The sequence below is a fragment of the Vulpes vulpes genome, chromosome 7, assembly GCF_048418805.1.
Source record: "Vulpes vulpes isolate BD-2025 chromosome 7, VulVul3, whole genome shotgun sequence".
NCBI classification, from domain to species: Eukaryota; Metazoa; Chordata; class Mammalia; order Carnivora; family Canidae; genus Vulpes; species Vulpes vulpes.
The window spans coordinates 73,949,157-73,969,773 of NC_132786.1; the positions used below are offsets into that span (position 1 = coordinate 73,949,157).

The following is a 20,617-nucleotide window of genomic DNA, read 5'->3' on the forward strand; positions in this document are numbered from 1 at the left end:
AACTCTTAATTCCTCCCACCCCATGAGACTTGCTCAATTCTCCCATCTGGAAGTTATACTCGTTCCTCTCTTTCCCTTGGTGTCCTCTCCTTGACTCATGCCCATTTGCTCCAGTAACAAGTCTTCCAAGACATGTCTTGGAAATGCTTACTTCACCACTACTTTCAGTTGAAGCCACTTTTACCTTTACTTGTATTATTGAAATAACCTCCCTTCTATACTTGCTCCACCTAGAATCCATTCTTCCCAGAGCAGAAGTACTTTCTAAAAATGGAAGGTAGATCATGTCACTACCCTGCTTAAAACTCTCTGATGTGTTTCCTCCTATAATTAGCATAAAATCCAATCACATAAGTTGTCTGGCTTGCACCTATCTCTCTGACTTTATCTCACACCACTCCCTCCACCATTGCATTCTAGCCACACTGGCTTTCTTTCTGTCTCTAGCTCTTCTCTCTGCCCACAGTGCTCTCCTCCCTAGGTCTTCTGAAGAGTCCACTGCTGCAGGGTAGCCTACCCGGTTCCTGTCCCAACACCCTATACTAATCTTATTTTTGATTGTTTGTGGTCTCTTCTTGGCCCCCATTTGAATGTGAGTTCCATGAGAGCAGAGCACTTACTCTTTTTCACTCTTGTATTTATTGAACCTAGAATAGTGCTTGATGCAAATTGCATGGTCAATAAATATTTCTTGAATGAATGCATGGATATGGAAATATTTATAACTAAGCCAAGAGTTCCCCTTTATAAATATAAAAAGTTTAGGAGATATATTTGTCAAATAATTTTTAAAAAATAGCATCCTGTTTTTCATTTGACTGAAGAAAACATAGAAACTGTTTTTAGAAGACTAACAGCTTGGGCCCCATGGACAGATAGGTCAAGTAGGCTTCCCTGTGGAGGATTCAGACTAGAAATCAGTTGTAGCAGCCAATTGCCAGAAACTTTGTGGCTAATTTCAAAGGAACCTGGTTGCAGTTAATTTTTATGCATAGCCTAGGGATGACCAGAGCCTCTAGAAGGCTAAGAGGAAAAATGTCAAGCCCAGGGATGCCTGGGTGGCTCAGTGGTTGAGCATCTGCCTTTGGCTCAGGTTGTTATCCCAGGGTCCTGGAATCGAGTCCAGCATCAGGCTCCCTGCAGGGACCCTGCCTCTCCTCTGCCTATGTCTCTGTCTCTCTGTGTCTCTCATGAATGAATGAATGAATGAATGAATAAATAAATAAATAAATAAAATATTTTAAAAAACCCCAAAGTCCAACCTGTGGTAGTGAGGCTATTCTGTTACATAGAAAACGTAGGATATGAGAAACGCATTTGTATTACTGTGGTCTGGATTCTCCAGAGGAATGTTCTCATCACTCTTTGATGTTATTTTTGGGATGGCCCTTGGAAATCATCTAGTTTAGTCTTATTTTATGAATGAGGAAAGGAAGATCTGGAGAGGGAAAATGACTAAGCCAAGGTCATTCTGTTAGTCAGGGGCAGAGCCAGAACCAGAATTCAAATCTCCTAACAGAGCCTTGATAGAGATTTTTACAATATACCATGGCACCTGTTCCTTCACTGGCTGGTCCCCGCCCACCTCAAAATAAAATAAAATGCCTCAAAGAATTTGCCTTAAAAAATGTCCTTGTGAGTCCTGATGGGATCACCTTGGGTGTCTGAATGCTGGCAGTGGTGATAACAAGGAAGGTGCTGATATTCCTTTCTTATTTTGCTTGGAATATTCTTGACTCATCATCAAACAAGGGAGTAATTGTGTTTTCAGATAGGGCTCCAGTGAGACTACAGGGAGTCAGTCACAGGAAACATTTCCCTGCAACTGTTAGCAGTCTGCTGAAATTCACTAGAAAGAAATTACCCTGGGTGTGTTTTCTCCCCGTGACTCAATTGGTCTCATAGTGAATGGACAGATGCAGTTGTCTTTGCTGGCCAGGTTTTGGTTTGCAGAATTTCAGGAAGTTTATCCAGGTCTCAAAAAACCAGAACGGTTTTTCTCTGTACTGTGTTGCTGTAGTTAAAAGTTAGGACCATCAGGGCAAGATCTGGGGGAAGATGGAATGTTTTCCTTTACCGAAAACAACTGGATTCTATATTCTCTTTCCCGCATAGTGTTCACCATTTACTTCTTCCTCTGTTTTCCTGATGGGAGGCCCAGTAGCATCCAATATGGGGTTTTCCATCCATATCTGTTTCCTTTAGACAATTCTCGGGACGATGAGGATTTGGTTGTTGGGGGTGGCGAGCCCCTACGAGCCAGCTGAATAAACTTACCAGCCCTGTGCATTTCTGGCTAAGCATGCGGCCAAGAAGTTCAGGACTGGTGTTTTGGGGCTAAGCGTGCCCTTTCTGACCGTTCTGTGAGATGTGATTACAGCAGCACGGTGTCCTTTTGTTTCCAGGGTGGGTTTGGGGAAGAGCAGACAACTCGGGACTTTTGGGCTCGTCCGTCCCCGGAGGAGAAGCTTGAGCCCCAACAAGCGGCCGGAGTCCTCCGGGTTCCTTCCTCCCTCCTGCCAAGGGCTTGGACGAGCCTGCCTGCAGCTGCCCGCGTTCTCGGCCCTCTCCGGGCTCGGCGCGGCCCCCGGAGCAGCGGCGCGTCCTGCTGCGCACGGCCGTCGCCCTCCCTCGGGGCCGCCGGCTCCCTCCCCAGGAGAATGTTCCCCGCGCACAAAAGCCGCGGCTGAAGGGCACAGCCTGGGCGGGGAGGGACGGAGCCCGCCGGCCGCCGCGCCGCCGCACCTGCTCCAGCCGACGCGGACGCTGCTCGCCCTGCCTAGGAAGCCAATGGAGCGGCCTTAGAGACCCCAGCTCCAGCTGGGCTCGCGCCAGCTTTCTGCCCCACCTCCAGACCCCCAGGTGAGACTAAAACGAGAAGCGCCAGGCCCTCGACTGCCGCCGGCGCCGTCAGCCCGCCTGCAGAAACGCGCTGGCAGCGGGCGTCCTAAGCCCGGAATTCGACCTGACTGAATCCTTAAGCTGTTTTGTTTGGTGGAAAGAACTGTTGTCATCACCGTTTCCTTTTGTTTTCCAGCCATTTCTTTTCTTGCGGGAACTTAAAAACATTTCCTCTGGGGATGGGGCGAGAACAGTCGGATAGGGACGTTTGCAGGTGCAGAGCCCTCTGGCTTCCTGCGCGTTCGCGCCTTCAGGGACGCCTGCGCCGACCCAGGTCCCCGGCAAGGCGTCCGGCGGCCTCCTGAGAATGGTGGCGGAGGGCCAAGGGTGCAAATGGGATGCTGCCGTTTGTGGGGGTCTGTTTCAGCATTTATATTTAAATATCTTTCCCTCGAAGAATTTTTAATTGGAGATTTCGCCCTGAGGTGCTCCAATAAATCAGAGAAGGAGCCAAACCTAGTTATTTCGCTTCGTAACCAACCTTTATTTCAGGGCTTTCTTTCCCCTGCGGTTCTTGCCCCGAAGCGATCTGTAAAGCGAACCCACTCTGATACAGTTTGAAAAGTGCATTTTGTACTTGGCTCTTTCTTTGATCGAATTAATCTGGGCTTTTTTGTAGTTCTAAATGAGGCCTATGGGCTGACAATGTAGCTGTTTAAAGGGGATTTTAGGGGATAATAGCCAATGCAAATAGTGCCATGAGAATGGCAACTTGCTTTTGCACTTTCAATCACATAATAACAGCAAAGAAAGCTTTTAAAATGAATTGAAATTTTGTGGCATGCCATCTGGGATTATTTGGGGAAACAGTTCTGAATACTGCAGTTGGGCAAAAGAATGGTGGTACGGTCTGCTCTTAAGCTGACATGTTTCAGATGGCAGCCTTATGCTAACTGGTGCAAAGTTGGCTAGCATTTTTTTTTATTTTATTATTTTCTTTCTCTCGGATTATCTGCAAAAATTCTCTTTGATTGCTGGTATTTGGGTCTGAAAAACTTTTCCATTGTTGAAGAATTCAATTCAACCCCTTGCAGCTGCTGATCCCCTCATTGTTCCACTCGTTATGTGTACGCGTCTCAGATGAATGTAGCCAAGCCTTTTAGTGCCTTAATAGGTGTCTACATAAAGGTCATTTATTCTGCCGTACTTGTTTTAACAAAAGTTTATACACAAACAACAACCACAACTAAAACATTCACATTAATCAATTTCCTCCCGATGCAGAATGCAAAAACTGCCTCAGGCCATGGCCCAGGCATGAAAAATGTTTTCTGCATATGATGTTGTAAAGCAGAAAGTAGTTTAAGTAATTTCATCAAGCGCAAAGCATAATTATTTCAGCACAGTTTCTAGCTGAGAGCACCCATTCTGTGCTTCTCTGCATGTGTAGCTGTGGTCAGGTTACACTGAGGGCAGAGAGGTGTTTTGGATGGAGTGAGTTGAGGCTTTAGCCTTTCCCTTAATGTTCACCCCACTTTGGAGGCTGTTCTCCGTGAACTTCTGCTCTTGTCTCTGCAGGGAAGGACACGTAGGTGATATTAGAATCTGGAGAAAGTTGCATAAAGGTATCTGGAATTTGCATAATTAATTAATTAACTTCCTTGCAGGTGTAAGTCCTCCTGCTATGCAAAGGAAAAAAACCACAGCCACTTCTTTCCATCTGCTTTTAGAATGAAGGAAATGAAAATAATCGCTTCCCACCACAAGGGCTGGTGAGGATACCCGTGGGCTAACTAATTTCTAGACAGAGCATTTCAGGGGAGGGTTCCTAAGAGATCTTGGTACTTGGGGGGGGGGGGGGGGGATTGCCCAGCACAGTGGACGTCATGTGGGAAATACAGAACTCTGGCCACGTGGGGGAGGGAGCAAGGAGGCCCACCCACCCTGCTTCCCTGAGCAAACTGAAGCTCCCGAGGAGCTTGCCTCAGCAGGGTAATTCAGAGAGGGGGCCACATTCTTTGATCTATCTCAGGATGATACTTAATAACTGATCAGGGCCCTAAATTCACCCAGATCCTTCAGGAGGCAAATATAAACCCTCTAGAGCATCTACAGTCTGTCCTCCCCTGCTGTGTCAGTTTACCTGCTCCAGGTTTAGACTTGGTGAGTTAAGGATTCAGGTCCTTAGATGCTTTGGGGATTTTGTGAAGGTCAAAAAGCTCTGAGATTTGGCCTCAGGGTGGGTTCCACCCCTTCCTCCACCCTCCTCCTGCGGTCTCTTCCTTTCACACACTCTCCCAGGGGCTGAGCACAGCTAGCTGATTCTTCCCCACTGGGACTTCTCAGTCTTTTGGGTTAGACAAGGGCTTCTTGCACTTTAAGGAGCTGCAGAGGACCTGGGGTCTTCTTTAAATGCACGTTGTGATTCTGTTTCTCTGGGATGGGCCTGAAAATCTGCATTTCTAATGAGCTCCCTGGTGCTGCTGATGCGGGGGGTGGGGGATAAGAGGGGTCTGAATTTTTAACTCACATAGAGATGAGGTACAGCTCTCACTGTCCCACAGCCAAATTATCCATCTGTAAAGTGGTGGGGATGAAAATGTCCATCGAGGCAATCTGGGGCTTCTTGGCTTTTCAACTCCAGTAACTTTTCGGGAGATTGGGAAAGACAGGGACAGTCTAGTTTTGGGGAGGCTTATCCTTCCGTTGATCTTGCACTTCATTTTATCTTCCAGTTCCAAGCGGGAGAGACAAAGTAAATGATATTTGGTACTAGTCTTTTATCATTTCTATATTATTCGCTCATTTAACAAACTTATTAAATGTTTTTGGATGCCTATTATATGCAGGCACTGTGGGGGTGCTGTGGGTACAGTGGTGGCAAATAGCTCTCATCCGTGTCCACAAGCAGTTTGTACTCCTGGAGGCTGCAGCAGAGGGACAGTCTCACACTAGCTGCACTTTGGAATCACTTCGGGAGTTTTTAATAGATGCCTGAGCCCCACTCCCACTTGGAGAGAGGCACATTTAACTGATCTGGGATGGGGCTCAGTCATTAGTTTTGAAGTGCTTTTCAGGGGAATCTAGTGCAGCCGGGACTGAGCATCCTTGGCCCAAAGTGTCTCTGCCAGCTTGCCTTTCCAGAACATGAGCCCATTGTAGGAGAGAGGACAGGGCAGAGTTACCATGTGTTCCCTTCAGCTACTCATGTGTCAGTGATATAACATCCTGATTCTAAGTCCTAGGACATCTCTCTGACATGAGCCCCTCCACTGCTCAGCTAACACTGCTTTAGTGCAAAAGAGGGGCAAGACTCCATTGGTTCCAGTTTGGGTGAGCAACTGACCCGGTTTGTCTAAGACTGAGGGGTTTCTCAGGATGTGGACTTTGGGTGCTAAAGCCAGGAAAGTCCTGGACAAACCTGGATGAGTTGGTGGTCATCTTAATGACTACTACTGTGGGGTTCTCAAGCTTGACACAAAAAGCATGATTCATAGAAGGAAAAATTGATAAATTGGACCTCACCAAATGAAAACCTTTTGCTTTGTGAAAGACAATGGAAGATGATGAGATAAGCTACAGACTGGGAGAAAATATTTGCAAACCGCATGTTTGATAAAAGACTAGCATCTAGAATATATAAATAATTTTTAAGACTCAATAAGAAAAACCAAACAGTACAATTAGAAAATGGGCAAAATGCATGGGCAGACATTTCATTGAAGAGGATATACAGATGGCAAATAGGCACATGAAAAGATGTTCAACATCACTATTCATTAGAGATATGCAAATTTAACCACAATGAGATATTACTATATGCCTATGAGAATGGCTATAATGAAAAATAATGACACCACTGAATGCTGGTGAGGATATGGATAAAATGGATCACTCTTTTTTTTATTTTAAAGATTTTATTTATTTGAGGCAGAGAGAACACGAGTGGGGTTGAGGGAGAGGGGCCGGGGGAGAGGGAGTCGCAGACTCTGTGCTGAACAGGAGCCTGATGTGGGGCTTGATCCCAGGACCCTGAGATGATGACCTGAGCCAAAGGCAGATGCTTAACTGATGGAGCCACCCAGGCACCCATAAAATGAATCACCCTTATGTCATGTAAAATGGCACAGTACCCTGGAAGACAGTTTGGAAATTTCTTATAGAGTGAAACATACAACTACCATATATCCAAGCAATTGCACCCTTGAACATTTATCCCAGACAAATGAAAACTTATGTTTACACAACAAACTGTACACAAATGTTAATTAAAGCTTTATTTGCAATTGCTAAATGCTCATAATAATGATTGGATCATGAAGTGCTTTCTTTTTTTAAAAAAATATTTCATTTATTTATTAATGAGAGACCCAGTGAGAGAGGCAAAGACACAAGCAGAGGGGGATGCAGGCTCTCCGCAGGGAGCCCGATGTGGGACTCAATCCCAGGACTGTGGGATCATGCCCTGACCTGAAGACAGATACTCGACCACTGAACCACCCAGGCATCCCCATGAAGTGCCTTCTGACTTGTCAAAACGGCTTTATAAATATTATTGTTATGGGTAGACTCTACTGTATCACAATTTTCTACAATGTAGTAATGCATGAATATGGCATCTTTTAATTAATGTTTGCTGATCCAGGCCATGTTCTTTCTAAGAGTTGAAAGTACCTGGACAAAAGAGAACTCATGAATACCCCCTTACATTGCTAATGGAAGGGCTCATCTGTTGGTTCAGGAAATCAGGTTGGATTTTTGGGGCCCAAGGATCCAGAAGTGCCAAGCCAAGGGGCTCACTTGAGTCTTTCATGCTAAAATGGTACCCTACTGGAGCCCCCACCTCTACTCTAGTACCGTAGATGTAGTAACAATTGACTCCTATGCAGTACTTCCCATGTACCAGACACTGTTTGGAGTATTTTACTCTCGTTAACTCGTTTAATTCACCTTTCAAGCCTATGAGATAGGTGCTATTTCTAGTCCCATTTTACTGATAAGAAAACTGAGGCACAGAAAAGTTAAACTGCCCAAGGTCACGCAGCTTAGCAGAATCAAGGTATAAATTCAGTTCATCTGGCTCTGGAGTTCATTTCCTTTCAAAAAAAGTATGCAAATGCATAGGTTTTGTATAGGTCATCTATTTGAATGCCAAATATTTCTATTTTAATATGCCTCAGATTTTGTAGAATTTATTTTGGTTCCCTTTTCTGAATCAATTTCTCTATTAAGTGCCTATATCACATACGTGCAATATTCCAGTTTGTCAAAATGGTAACCCATGGTAGGTTGCATTAATTGTGGAGTCTCACAAATGGCAACACAAGACTAAAATGGAATAATGTTATTCTAAATGTCATTGTGCATGTCAGCTGTCTTGATGAGACCTGCATAATTTAACAGTTACCGGTACTATGGAATAATTTGTTGGATGGTATCATTTTCATGTATTTAAAATTATGATTCAGGATAACGTGTCATTTGTTTGTGTTCATGGATTGCCATTTTCCCCATGGACACCATTGAAGAAGGACGAGCTTGCTGTAGAAACCCTAGTAAGTTTTAAATGATTATCTGAAGTGTGTGTCTGCTCCCCTCTTCTCCCATGTTGGCTGAGGGGCTGACCTGTAAACACTAGTATGTTCTTTACTATATGTTCACAGACTTGGAGGGATTTGAATGGCTCTAGATTTAATCACAGGCTGCTGTTTCTTAATGTAGCACGTGTTCCTTTAAAAATGAAATGAAACCATGTTGCAGCTAAGTGTAAGGGATTTTTCTTGTAGGAGTTTGTTGTCAGTACTAAGGCTCTCCTTTAGTATTACTTTCTCGATTTTTTGAGAAAACTCAGAGGGTCACTTCTATGATTCCCCCCTTTCCTCACTCTCAACTCAGACTGCTGGGCTAGCTCAGTAGGAGAGATAATGTTTGGTAATTAACTTTTAGATAAATTGCTGCTTGAGGGAAAGGGAAAGTACCTGGAGAGCTGGAAGTCAGTCCATCAAAGCAGTCAGAGGAGACATCCCTATAATTTTGTCATTTTGCAAATGATGACAATGTTTGCTTGACAGTCTAAGAAATAGCATTCCAAGCATGCAGGCATCCAAATGAGGAGGAAGAAACCGCATGCCATTGTCAAAGTGTCTTCTCTCTGACTCAGAATGTAAGGGACAGAGAGAACAGTGTCACTACAGCTTAACATAGACTTATACTTGCACATCTATCAGTTGTGTAACCCTCCAGAACAATCTGCAGTATAAGAAAGTCATGGCCCTGGATCTAGCCAGATTATGGAAACTACTTTCTCTGAGTAATCAGGCAACTGGCATAAGACGGAAAAAAGCATCAAGTATACAACATTGTAATGTTAGTGCTTGTACAGAATGACAAGAGGACTTCAGCTGTTTCTTACTATTTAATGCTCTATGTCAAGTTGACTTAAGTCATATTGTATGTTTGTTACTATTTTTCCTCTTTAGTTTTCATTTGATTAGTTCCTTAGAATTACAGTTTATAATTATGCATGCTAAAAATGACAAGTTTTATATTCTTCTGTTGACTAAACAACTCTTGCTATACATTCCATCTTTTTTGGCTCATACTTCACTGAATTATGACAACCTTCTCAACTGTTTGAAGTGGAGTCACTGTTTTTACTACATATACTACATAAGTTGTAATTCCATTGGATATCTAAGAGACTTTGAGAACTGGAAGGAGCCTTTGAGCCAAAAACAGCTGCATTTGCAAAGTGCTTAGTCCTGTCAAGGATCCCAATAAATGTATATTGTTTCATTCTCAATAGTCTGTGAGGTGAGTGTAAATAACCCCCCTTTTTTACAGTGAGGACGAATGAGGCCTGGTAAGGTTAAATACCATGAGCCAAGTCTCCCATCTGGTAGAGCTGGGAGTAAAAGAGTAGCTGCCCTGACTCTAGTTAGTGTGTGCTGGGAATGAATGTCCAGGTGCTAACTCGGGGGGGTGAATGCCTTAGAAAAACGGAGGTCAGGAGAAGTTAATTCACCTAAAGTGACATCAACAAATAACTGATTTTCTGAATTGACTAAAGAAAAAAAGGAGGAAGGCCAGTTGAAGACACTGGTGTCCTCGAATGGAATTCTATCCCTTCTAGGTCTTAGACACTTCCCCATCTCCACATCCTGTCCTTCACTGATGACCACACAAAGCACATTCTGTCAGTAAGCACTCTGTCAACAGCTGGTTGAGATATAATTTATATATCATAATATTCATCCTTTTAAAATATATAATTCAGTGGTTTTTTTAGTATGTTCACAGAGTTGTGGGACCATCACCAACCACTGGCAACCACTGATCTACTTTTGTCTCTATGGATTTGCCTATTCACATAAATAAATGGAATAATTCAATATGTGGCCTTTTTTGTCTGGCTTCTTTCACTTAGCATAATGCTTTCAAAGTTCATCCATGTAGTAGTATGAATACATTGCCTTTTAATGGATGAAAAATATTCCATTGCGTGAATATACTACCTTTTGTGTATTCATTTATCAATCAGTGGATATTTGTGTCATTCTACTTTTTTTAAAAGTATTTTATTTATTTATTCATGAGAGACACAGAGAGACAGAGACATAGGCAGAGGGAGAAGCAATCTCCCTGCAGGGAGCCCGCTGATGTGGGACTTGATCCTAGGATCCCCGGATCATGCTCTGAGCTGAAGGCAGACACTGAACCACTGAGCCACCCACGCATCCCTATGTTATTCTACTTTTTAGTTATTGTGAATAATGCTGCTATGAACAATCATGTATAAGTTTTTGTGTGGATGTATGTTTTATTTTAAGAAATATTTATTTACTTGAGACCGATTGAGCATTTGTGTGAATGGGGGGAGGGGCAGAAGGAGAGGGAATCTCAAGCACTCTCCTGTGAATGTGAAGCCCCACACAAGGCTTGATCTCATGACCCTGAGATCATGACCTGAGCTGAAATCAAGAGTCCCTTGCTCACCCAACTGAGCTACCCAGGTGCCCTGTTGGATGTATGTTCTCATATTTAGGGGCCATGTGCTTAAGAGTGGAATTGCTGGGTCATATGGTAACTCTGTGTTTAAATTTTTTTTTTTAAGATTTTATTTATCCATTCATGAGAGACACAGAGAGAGGCAGAGACACAGGCAAAGGGAGAAGCAGGCTCCATGCAAGGAGGACCCCAGAATCACTCTCTGAGTAGAAGACAGGTGCTCAACCACTGAGCCACCCAGGTGTCCCTCTATGTTTAAATTTTTGGGAAACTGCCAAACTGTTTTCCAAAGTGGCTGCCCTAGTTTACATTCCAACCATTACTGTTTGAGAGCTCCAGTTTTTCCACATCTTGCCCATACTTGGTATTGTCTATCTTTTCCATTATAGCCAACCTAGTGGGTTGTGAAGTGGGTGTGAAGTGATATCTCATGATGGTTTTGGTTTGTATTCCCTTAATGATTAATGGTATTAAACATCTTTTCATGTGCTTATTGACTATTGTATATCATCTTTGGGCAAATAGCTATTCATATCCTTTGCCCATTTTTAATTGGGTTGAGTGTTAAGAGTTCTTTGTATACCCTGGATTGTAGACCCTTATCAGATATATAATTTGCAAATATTTCTCCCATTCTGTTGGTTACCTTTTTGCCTTTTTAAAAAAATTTTTTTATTCATGAGAGGCACAGAGAGAGAGGCAGAAACATAGGCAGAGGGAGAGGCAGACTTCCCCTGGGGAGCCTGATATGGAACTTGATCCCAGGACTCAAGGACCAGGACCTGAGCCAAAGGCAGATGCTCAACCACTGAGCCACCCAGGTGTCCCTCTTTTTGCTTTCTTGATGGTGTTCTCCAAAGCACAAAGTTTTTAATATTGATGAAGTCCAATTTACCTGTTTCTTATGTCACTTACACTTTTTTGTCATACATAAGAAAGCATTTCCCAATCCAGGGTCACAAAGATTTAATCCTCTTATTTCCTTCTAAGTGAAATACATAGTTTTAATTCTTTTTTTTTAATCTTTTTTTTTTATTATTTATGATAGTCACAGACAGAGAGAGAGAGAGGCAGAGACACAGGCAGAGGGAGAAGCAGGCTCCATGCACTGGGAGCCCGACGTGGGATTCGATCCCGGGTCTCCAGGATCGCGCCCTGGGCCAAAGGCAGGCGCCAAACCGCTGCACCACCCAGGGATCCCCATAGTTTTAATTCTTATTAATTATAGTAAGAACTAAAATCTTAGGTTTATAATCCATTTTGATTTTTTAAATACACAGTATGGGGTAATAAATATTTTTAATGCAAGTTTATGGGAGTTAGTGGTTGGCAGATACTACTTTGATTATTAAATTGGTGTATATTAGAACAGTATAGCCCATTACTTAAAATTATGTTAATCTATTAATGTGATTGTGAAGAAATATTAGAATTTTGGCTTTATTTTATTTTTTAAAGATTCTATTTATTTATTCATGAGAGATACACAGTGAGAGGCAGAGACACAAGCAGAGGGAGAAGCAGGCTCCATGCAGGGAGCCCGATGTGGGACTCGATCCCGGGACCCCAGGATGAGACCCTGGGCTGAAGGCAGTGCTAAACCGCTGAGCCACCCGGGCTGCCCAGAATTTTGGCTTTAAATTTAAAATTGATTCTAGCCCTGCCTTTTCTAACTTTAATTTTCTTAAGACTAATAATAGTAAAATGTTCTATGATTTTTTGATATATATCTATTAAGTCACTATACTGGGAAATCATTTTCTATTAAGGGACTTCTGCTAACAGAAATAAAAAAGCAATTCGTGAGCCACAGGAGTAAAACATAACTTTAATTATTATTATAAAGAAAGTAATAAGATTTTAAAAAGTCTACGAATCTGGTTCTTACATTAGGAACAAGCAACTAAAAGTACTATGTAAACACTTAGGAATTAAGTGTTTAAGCACCCTATATAGTTCCATATGTTGGCTAACTGCTGAGAAGAGAAAAAAGATAGATAGGATTGGGAAGGAAGGATCAGGCAAAATGAATTCAGGAGAGAGAATAGTCAGGAAAGCCGCACGCAGATGGCTAGTGTGGCCTGGCAGCTCAGACGGGATGTGGGCAATGTGGCAAAAATTTTTGTGCTGTTAAAAATACAAAGGCAAATAGAATAAAAGAGGAAAGAAAGAGACTGCAGTAAACAGAAATTTATCACAGCACTGAAGAGAAAAGCAGGTTTCTGGAAGTAATAAGCATTTTGGGAGACTGGGATTAAGTCATTTAAAGGGAAAGTTTCTCTTTATTCAATCAAAAGCGTAATGACAGATACCTGACTTGGTACTCTCACCTGGGCAGGAGGACATGCAGTTAGGAGCCCATCCAACTTCACAACCATGTCTTTTATCTGGTCAGGGTCTCTTCTGTTTCACAGCTAGACCTAGTGCAGAAAATGGAATTTCTTCTAGTGAGTTCACAGGCGTTGTTGTTGTATATTATTCTGTTTTTTTAAAGATTTATTTATTTATTTATTTATTTATTTATTTATTTATTTATTCATTCATGAGAGAGAGAGAGAGAGAGAGAGAGGCAGAGACACAGGCAGGAAGCCCGACGTGGGACTTGATCCCGGGTCTCCAGGATCAGGCCCTGGGCTGAAGGCAGCGCTAAAACACTGAGCCGCCCCGGCTGCCTATTATTCTGTTTTTTAAATATATCTCATGCAGCCTTAGCACACCAGGCACCTATTAGGATCATGTATAAATGACTCTTTTTTTTTTCTTTCAAGGAACTCATAGCTACAATGCAGGTCAGTAGGCAAAAGAATCTCAGTCTTTAAAACATTAAATATGTAATATTATTATGGCAAACTTTAGCTTAGATTATGAGCTACTAGAATTTAGTTGTACTGGATTGACATAAGCTCCAGGCTCTGTACCTTGATAAAAAGGTCTGAAGTGATTAAAACAAAATGTTGATAAATAGCCAACAATGTGAGACTCAATCAGTGTGTGACAAGTTTTTAATTTAAGAATATTACATGCTTTTGTATCAAGTCCTTCAATAATATTAATTTTCAAGAACATTAAATTCTGTCTACTGTACTGAAGCTGGTAATTATAATGCATAAAAATAGCTGAATAACCAGGGTAGTGCCAATTACTCTGTCACTCATAAGTAATCAATTATTTTTGTGCAGCATCTTATATATGATGGCTGCACACAAAGTGATAATGTACAGCTCATAAATGAAAAATAATTCTTCAAATGCATGGTAAGGCACACCTGAAAGCCTTAACAGATTTACTTACAAGCTAGGTTATGTCTCTTGGAGGGGTCTAAATTGCATGGTGTGAAGGGATTTTGGTCCCGGGCTGGCCTGTGTGTCCACATTCTCGGAATGTTGGACACAGAGTTTCCACATGCTTCATATGACTCAAGTCATCTGCTGAAGGCATGTCAGACATTGATGTATGGACTCTCTGATGAGTGGAGCATATGACGTGGGTGGATTGCAGTGGTGATAATGGTGTCTGTGTGGAGACCAAGTCTTTCTTCTCCAAGATTTGCCCCTAACTTCCCAGCAGCCACCCTGTGAAGATAGGAGCATCTTCTCTGAGGCGGATCACTCCTGGCTCTTCTTGGGCTGTGTTCTGGCTGACTCACCAGACCCCTTGCCTTTTGGAAGGCCTCAGGAGTGAGCCTTTCAGATGTCTCAAGGAGAGCTCCCTTCCTCAGTTATGGACTCTTTTGAGAAAGGAAGCTCAGGAAGATGTTGGTAAAATTCAGAAACAGCAAGAAAACCTCTTGATAGGTTGTTGTTAGAATTAAATGAGATGTTTGACAGAGCATTTACTGTGTGTGTCAGGCACTGGTTTAATAGACACCAAATTATAATTTTACTATGAGTGGTTATTAATGATAACTATACATTGGAACTAATTGCCTGTTCCGTACTCTAACAATCTATTTTCCCTTTATGAAAAACTGTTGTCATGAAGGAGGTAATGGAAAGATACTTTTCTTTGTAAAGGCTGTGTTTCATCTTAGATTTATATGTAATTTATTAAAGTCCCTCTAATTCAAATATATGAAAAAAAAGTTTGGACCCAGAGGCATCTGGAAGATGCTAGGTAAGGTGTTATTTAAAGCAAATTATTGGGTTCAGTGGGTAGCATTTATTGAGCAATTGCTGAGAAGCTCTCTGAAGAGCGAACCTCAATTCTTCCCTCAGGAGTGTGTAATGTGGCACAGGACATGGGGCAGATACATTCCAGATACAAAGGATTAATTGCAAATGCAAGAGGAGGTCTAGGACAAGGAGAGTAATACCGTGGGGTTGCTAAATATTAGAATAATAGACGTACATGAAGTTAGAGAAAAATTCACAGAAGCTGAGCTATAAGCAACTTGAGAGGGAAGGGGAAGGAATGAGAGCAGATGGATCATGAGGACTGGAAGGAGGGCTCAAGTGGACCCTTGGTGAGTGAGTGAGTGAGTGTGTGTGTGTGTGTGTGTGTGTGAGAGAGAGAGAGAGAGAGAGAGAGGATAAGAGGGAGGGGGCATGAGGTAATAGAAACCAAGAGAGGAGAGTATGAACTAGGGAGAAATTGGGCAGAATGGATCCTAGTGGTTTTTACTGCATACCAGGCGCTGTGCGGCCTGGCGGGATCCACTGAACAGGCTGAGCCGGCCCTGCCTCCATGGTGCTTGTGTGCTAGAGGCACGTGCAGACAGGACTGAAGGCACAGATCCACCGAGTCACCTGTCATAACCTGGGGGAGCAGTGATGGTGCCCTGAACTAGGGAGTGTCGGAGTGTGCTTCGGGAGCTGCAGCAGACAAGCCCAGAACTCTCCATGGCTCTGGCTCCACACAACAAGTTTGTTTCACGCTGTGTCACAGCCCAAAATGGGTATTCCTGGTAGACAGCGTTCTAAGTGCTCATTCAGAGACCTAGGTTCCTCTATCACATGGTGCCATCATCCTCTAAGACCCAAGAGTCCACCCTGTTCAGATGGTAAATGAGGAAAGAGCCTTGGAGATGTACATCTGCTTTCTAAGTGCTAAGTGGTACAAGTCACATCAGCTTATATTCCATGGGCAAAACTAACCATATGTTCTCTTCCCCATGCCAGACACTATGGGCTTAGAAAATATACTTTCTGTCTGGACAGCTGTTTCCTTGTGACAATTCCATGCTATAGAAAAGGAGGACAAATCTTAGGTGGTAGACCATGGTCTCTGCTACAGTTGGGTTGGTGAGACATGAATGAAATAAAGAATAGCCCAGGAGCTGGTATCAACAGATGAATTAATCAAGCTTCTGTGGTTGATAGGTATGATATCTGAGGGACAGATAGAGTTGTGGATGCCTCCCAGGCTTTTGGCATGGCAAAGTTAATAATCTATTTATGGAGATAAGGAACAGAGGAGAGGGAGACAGTTTGTGGAGGAGGGAGGAAAGAATAGGAGTTTGGTTTTAGATATGGAGAGTTTCAGGCACCCCAGGGGGATAGCCAAGTGAAGATGACCAATTGTGGATTATGTGGATTACGCGGGTCTGGAGTGTAGGGAGAGGTCTAGGCTGGAGAAGGGAAGTGGGAGTCATCATACCATAGATGGTCCATGTCATGGAGGGGAAAGAGCATTCTGTTGTCTCTGTCTGGGCGAGAGGCAGTGGATGGGGGTCAGGCTTCCTGCTAAGGGAAGGGATATGGAATGTTGTGGGAGAGAATAAAGGGGAGCCAGCCACAAGACCACATCCAGTTGCAGTTAAGGGGCTGGGAGGATAGTGCTGCACTTGGTAAAAATGGGGAAGTTGGAATGGGGTGTTGATTCAGAAGGCAGGACAACAGCTCAGTTTCTATGGTAAAGTTATAGATATTGATTAATATTGATAAAACACAGCATTAAATAAAGGACTTGGGAGATAATCTCTCTTATTCTAAGTCTTTGAAACCTCAGGGGACACAGAAGAGGAAAGTTCAAGGTGTTCTTATCCTATGGGATATTAAACCATGTGCTTACAGAGTGCCATAGACACTATGCATTAGAAGGCCTCCAGAGGCCTGGAGAGGGAGTCTTTGTGGATCCTCAGAATGAGCAGAGGAAGAAAAAGAGAAGTGAGTGTAGGATCTGGAGAAGAGAAAAACACAAAGGAGAATGGGGTCAAGAAAGGAGAGAATAGCAGGCTGAATAGCAGGAAGCATTTGTATGGGGGACATGCTAATGTGTCAATAAGCATGTTTGTGTAATCTTCCTCATAATGTACATTTCAAAATAGTATCAGTAAAATGACAGTTCTCATTTATGCAGCTTGTATTTGTATGAATGTGGGTATTGCATCCACTAATGTGTGATTTGTTTCAGAAGAGAATTAAAATAGCATTAAAGTCTTATTTCATGAGAGAGTTGAAGGCTGATATGAGAAACTATGAACACAAGTTTGCAATCTATTAAGAATGAAGGACATAACATACCTTAAATAGTCCAGGGCCGTTATGAGATTTAGTTTAAAAGGGAGTTGTCCTGCAGCTGCCGAGCAAGGAGGGACCAGAAGATCCAGTGCACTTGTAGCCAACAGATGTCAGTGTTGTGATGCGATGCAGGGTTTTTGGAGTCTTCTCTCCTGCAGTACTTAAGGCTTTGATTTAGTGTATGAATATTGTCAGCTTCTCCCCCTTAAAAAAATGCAATGAAAGCTTTTCTATCAATGGAGAACTGCTTCTACACCTGTTTATCTGACCATGAGAATGGACAAGGGCTGATGTCATTTCAATGTAACTGCAACAAACTGTAAGATGATAGCACTGGGGTGCTATCTGATAATGAATGTCTTAGAATAGACAGGGAAATAGTCAGTGGTAAGGAATACATTGGCTAAATGTATTTTATTTTGACGCAGTGGCTGGCTCTAAAGGGGGCCACATTAATTCTTTCATCAGGCTCCATTGTAGCCTCTGAAACATTATGTTCATTTAAAAGATGCAACAGCTGTATAGTATGCTTAGTACTTCTTATGGCATGTTTAGGTGTCATGGAGGCTAGGGCCTAGTGGTTTTGAGGGGTGTCAGCAACCCTGAGAGGACGGAGTGGGGTAAACAGTCAATTCCTACTTTTTCTTTGGAGAGCCTGCTGTGGTGACCAAAAGCACTTGCTGTTTGAGGCTGAAAAGAGCTATGTGTCTCACCAGCCTGCTGGTTTTTAGACCACTACCCAAAGTGGTAGCTTGGATATCAAACTTTTAGATTGAATGGGATGAGCTTGCAGACTGAATTCTTTGGGGCCTACTCTGACTTCTTTTTTCTCTGTGGATGGGGCTGACAATGTAAGCACCTGTCTGGTGAAAGTGCAGATAACAGAATGACATAGGGGTCAAGGTCAAGGAGAGAGAAGCTGTACTTCCAACACTGCAGCTGGCTGGCCATCCTGTATTCTCAAGTCTATTAGGGAATTTGATCCTCTTTGTTGCCTGGCTTCCCAGATATGACCAACTGGTCTTTTGAACAACATTGTATCTGAAACAAAAGAAACCTTGACTGTTGTACTGGAGAAAATAATCCTGATTTCCAGGACTCAGTTTATCTAGTTACAGTGTAGGGATGATACTGAATTCTCAGCAGTTGGAAAATGTGACATTGTAGTTTCTAATAATAAATATAGTATATTTGGTCTTTTTTAAAATAGGTCTTTTTTTTTAAGATTTTATTTATTTATTCATGAGAGACAGAGAGGGGCAGAGACACAGACAGAGGGAGAAGCAGGCTCCTTGGGTGGGGAGTCGGATGCAGGACTTGGGACTCCATGCGGGACTGGATCCCTAGACCCAAGTTCATGCTTTGAGTTGAAGGCAGACATTCAAATGCTGAGTTACCCAGGCATCCCTTTTGGAAAGCTTCTAAGATTGGGGTTGCCAGGGCAGCTAACTGTGTGATTAGCTGGTTGGAACTTCCTGTCCCTCTTGGCCTCTGGGGAAGGGAAGGTTGCTGGAGATTGAGTTCTATCAGTGAGAATATGTAATGAAGCCTCCATAAAAACCAAAAGGAGAGGTTCAGGGAGCTCCTAGGTTGATGAACTTGGGGAGATTGAGGATGGTGGCATGCTTGGAGAGGGCATGGAAGCTCTGTGCCTTTCCCCCCATACCTTGCCCCAGGCATCTCTTCCATCTGGCTATTCCTGAGTTTTATCCTTTTATAGTAAGTTGGTAGTCTAGTGAGTAAATAGGTTTCCTGAGTTCTGTGAGCCACTCTAGAAAATTAATCAAACTTAAGGCAGGGTCTTGGGAACCTCAGATTTATAGCCAATTGGTCAGAAGTACAGTGACAATCTGAATTTGTGATTTGGATCTGAAATACAAGGAGGGGGTTGTGGGAACCACCAATCTGTAGTGGGTTGGTCAGAAACCAGATGACAACCTGGGCTTGCTACTGGTGTGTGAAGTTGGGAGAGGGGTGTCTTATGTCCAAAATCTGTGGAATCTGGTGCTATCTAGGCATAGATAGTGCTGGAATTGAGTTGAATTCATGGACATCCAGTTGGTGTCCCAAGAATTGCTTGGTGATGTGGAGGACCCCTTCCCTACCGGGCCCCTCACCACATTGCATTTGGGTTCAGGAACATGAAAGAGAAAGATTTGCATATGGGAGTGACTATAAAATTGCTTCAATTAGTAGGAGGATTCAAACTTAAGAGTGTAAGGAAACTGATTCCATTAGCACACAAGATGGATGCGAATGACATCATAGTGCCTTCTGAGATAATTGGATATGGCACCTTTTCACCGTATCATCCTTACTGTTCATAGCTGAAGCTAATTAGAAACCAGAAATATGGCAGCTGGATGCTGAAGATAGATCTTTAATTTATAATTGCACATATTTGGCATGAGGAGGTGTGCTCAGATAATACTAGGAAGGCTAGTGGCTCACCATAAGTTGTGGAAGAAGTGCCCAAATGCTGATTATGACTCAGAAAGCCAAAACCAGGGGACACAAAGTCAAGAGAGCTCAGATTGGATCCCAAGGGTCAAAGGCCAGCTGTAAGTGGCAAAGTTATCAAATTTGCCCTATTCCCTTTTGAGCATAGCTAGCAATTGGGATAGGGTTGTCTTTTGAAGAAGATATGGAGGAATCAAGGTCTGCATATCATGAAAATGGGAGGTAGATTGGGAAAAGAACTAATAACCTTTTTGCTCTTGGGTTTTTAAGTGTCATAGGCAGGTTTGCATCACAGTTGATGGTTGCATGGCTGCCTGAGCACCAGTCAATGAATTGAACTTGTAAATGTTTTGTTGATCTAAACGATGGATTATTGTTTGGGTGAAAAGTGGTGGTGGTGGTGGTGGTGGTGGTGGTGGTGGTGTGTGTGGCAGAGGTGGCCAGGAATTCCAGCTGAAGGGAATAGAGTAAAGGGGGGCTTCTGAAAGTGATCTGTGTGAGAGAAGGCAGAGGGCAGGTTGTCTAGCCTGGCAAGGTACATGAAAGGACATAACAGAAGACAACATTCAAGAGGTACTTTGGGTTCAGATATCAGCCTTAAAATTTATGCTAGGGAATCTAGGCTTGGCCACAGGTGGTGGGAAGTCATTTCCAGCTGGGGAATGATGATAGGTCTTTGGAGAAAGGTAATCTGGGCTGTAGAGGCCTGATTCTAAGGAGAGGGGAGGGCTCGTGTTTGAAAGGAGCAGGTCATGTAAGTGATAATGCAACGGCCAAAACTTGAGCAGTGGCAACTAGATAGCAAAGAACAGTGAGATGACTTTAGGGTAAAATTAGGTTGGATTAAGAAG

At 42.9% G+C, this 20,617-nt stretch overlaps 1 protein-coding gene across 1 annotated transcript in view; it reads left to right on the forward strand.

The window, feature by feature from the left end:
• Positions 1-2,442: 2,442 nt before the first annotated feature.
• The window catches only part of ZNF800 (zinc finger protein 800), a 145,494-nt gene continuing 127,319 nt past the window's right edge, over positions 2,443-20,617 (forward strand). Inside the window, exon 1 of the mRNA XM_072764121.1 lies at positions 2,443-2,862. The gene's annotated coding sequence lies outside the window, so the exon portion shown is untranslated. The remainder of the gene's footprint in view (positions 2,863-20,617) is intronic.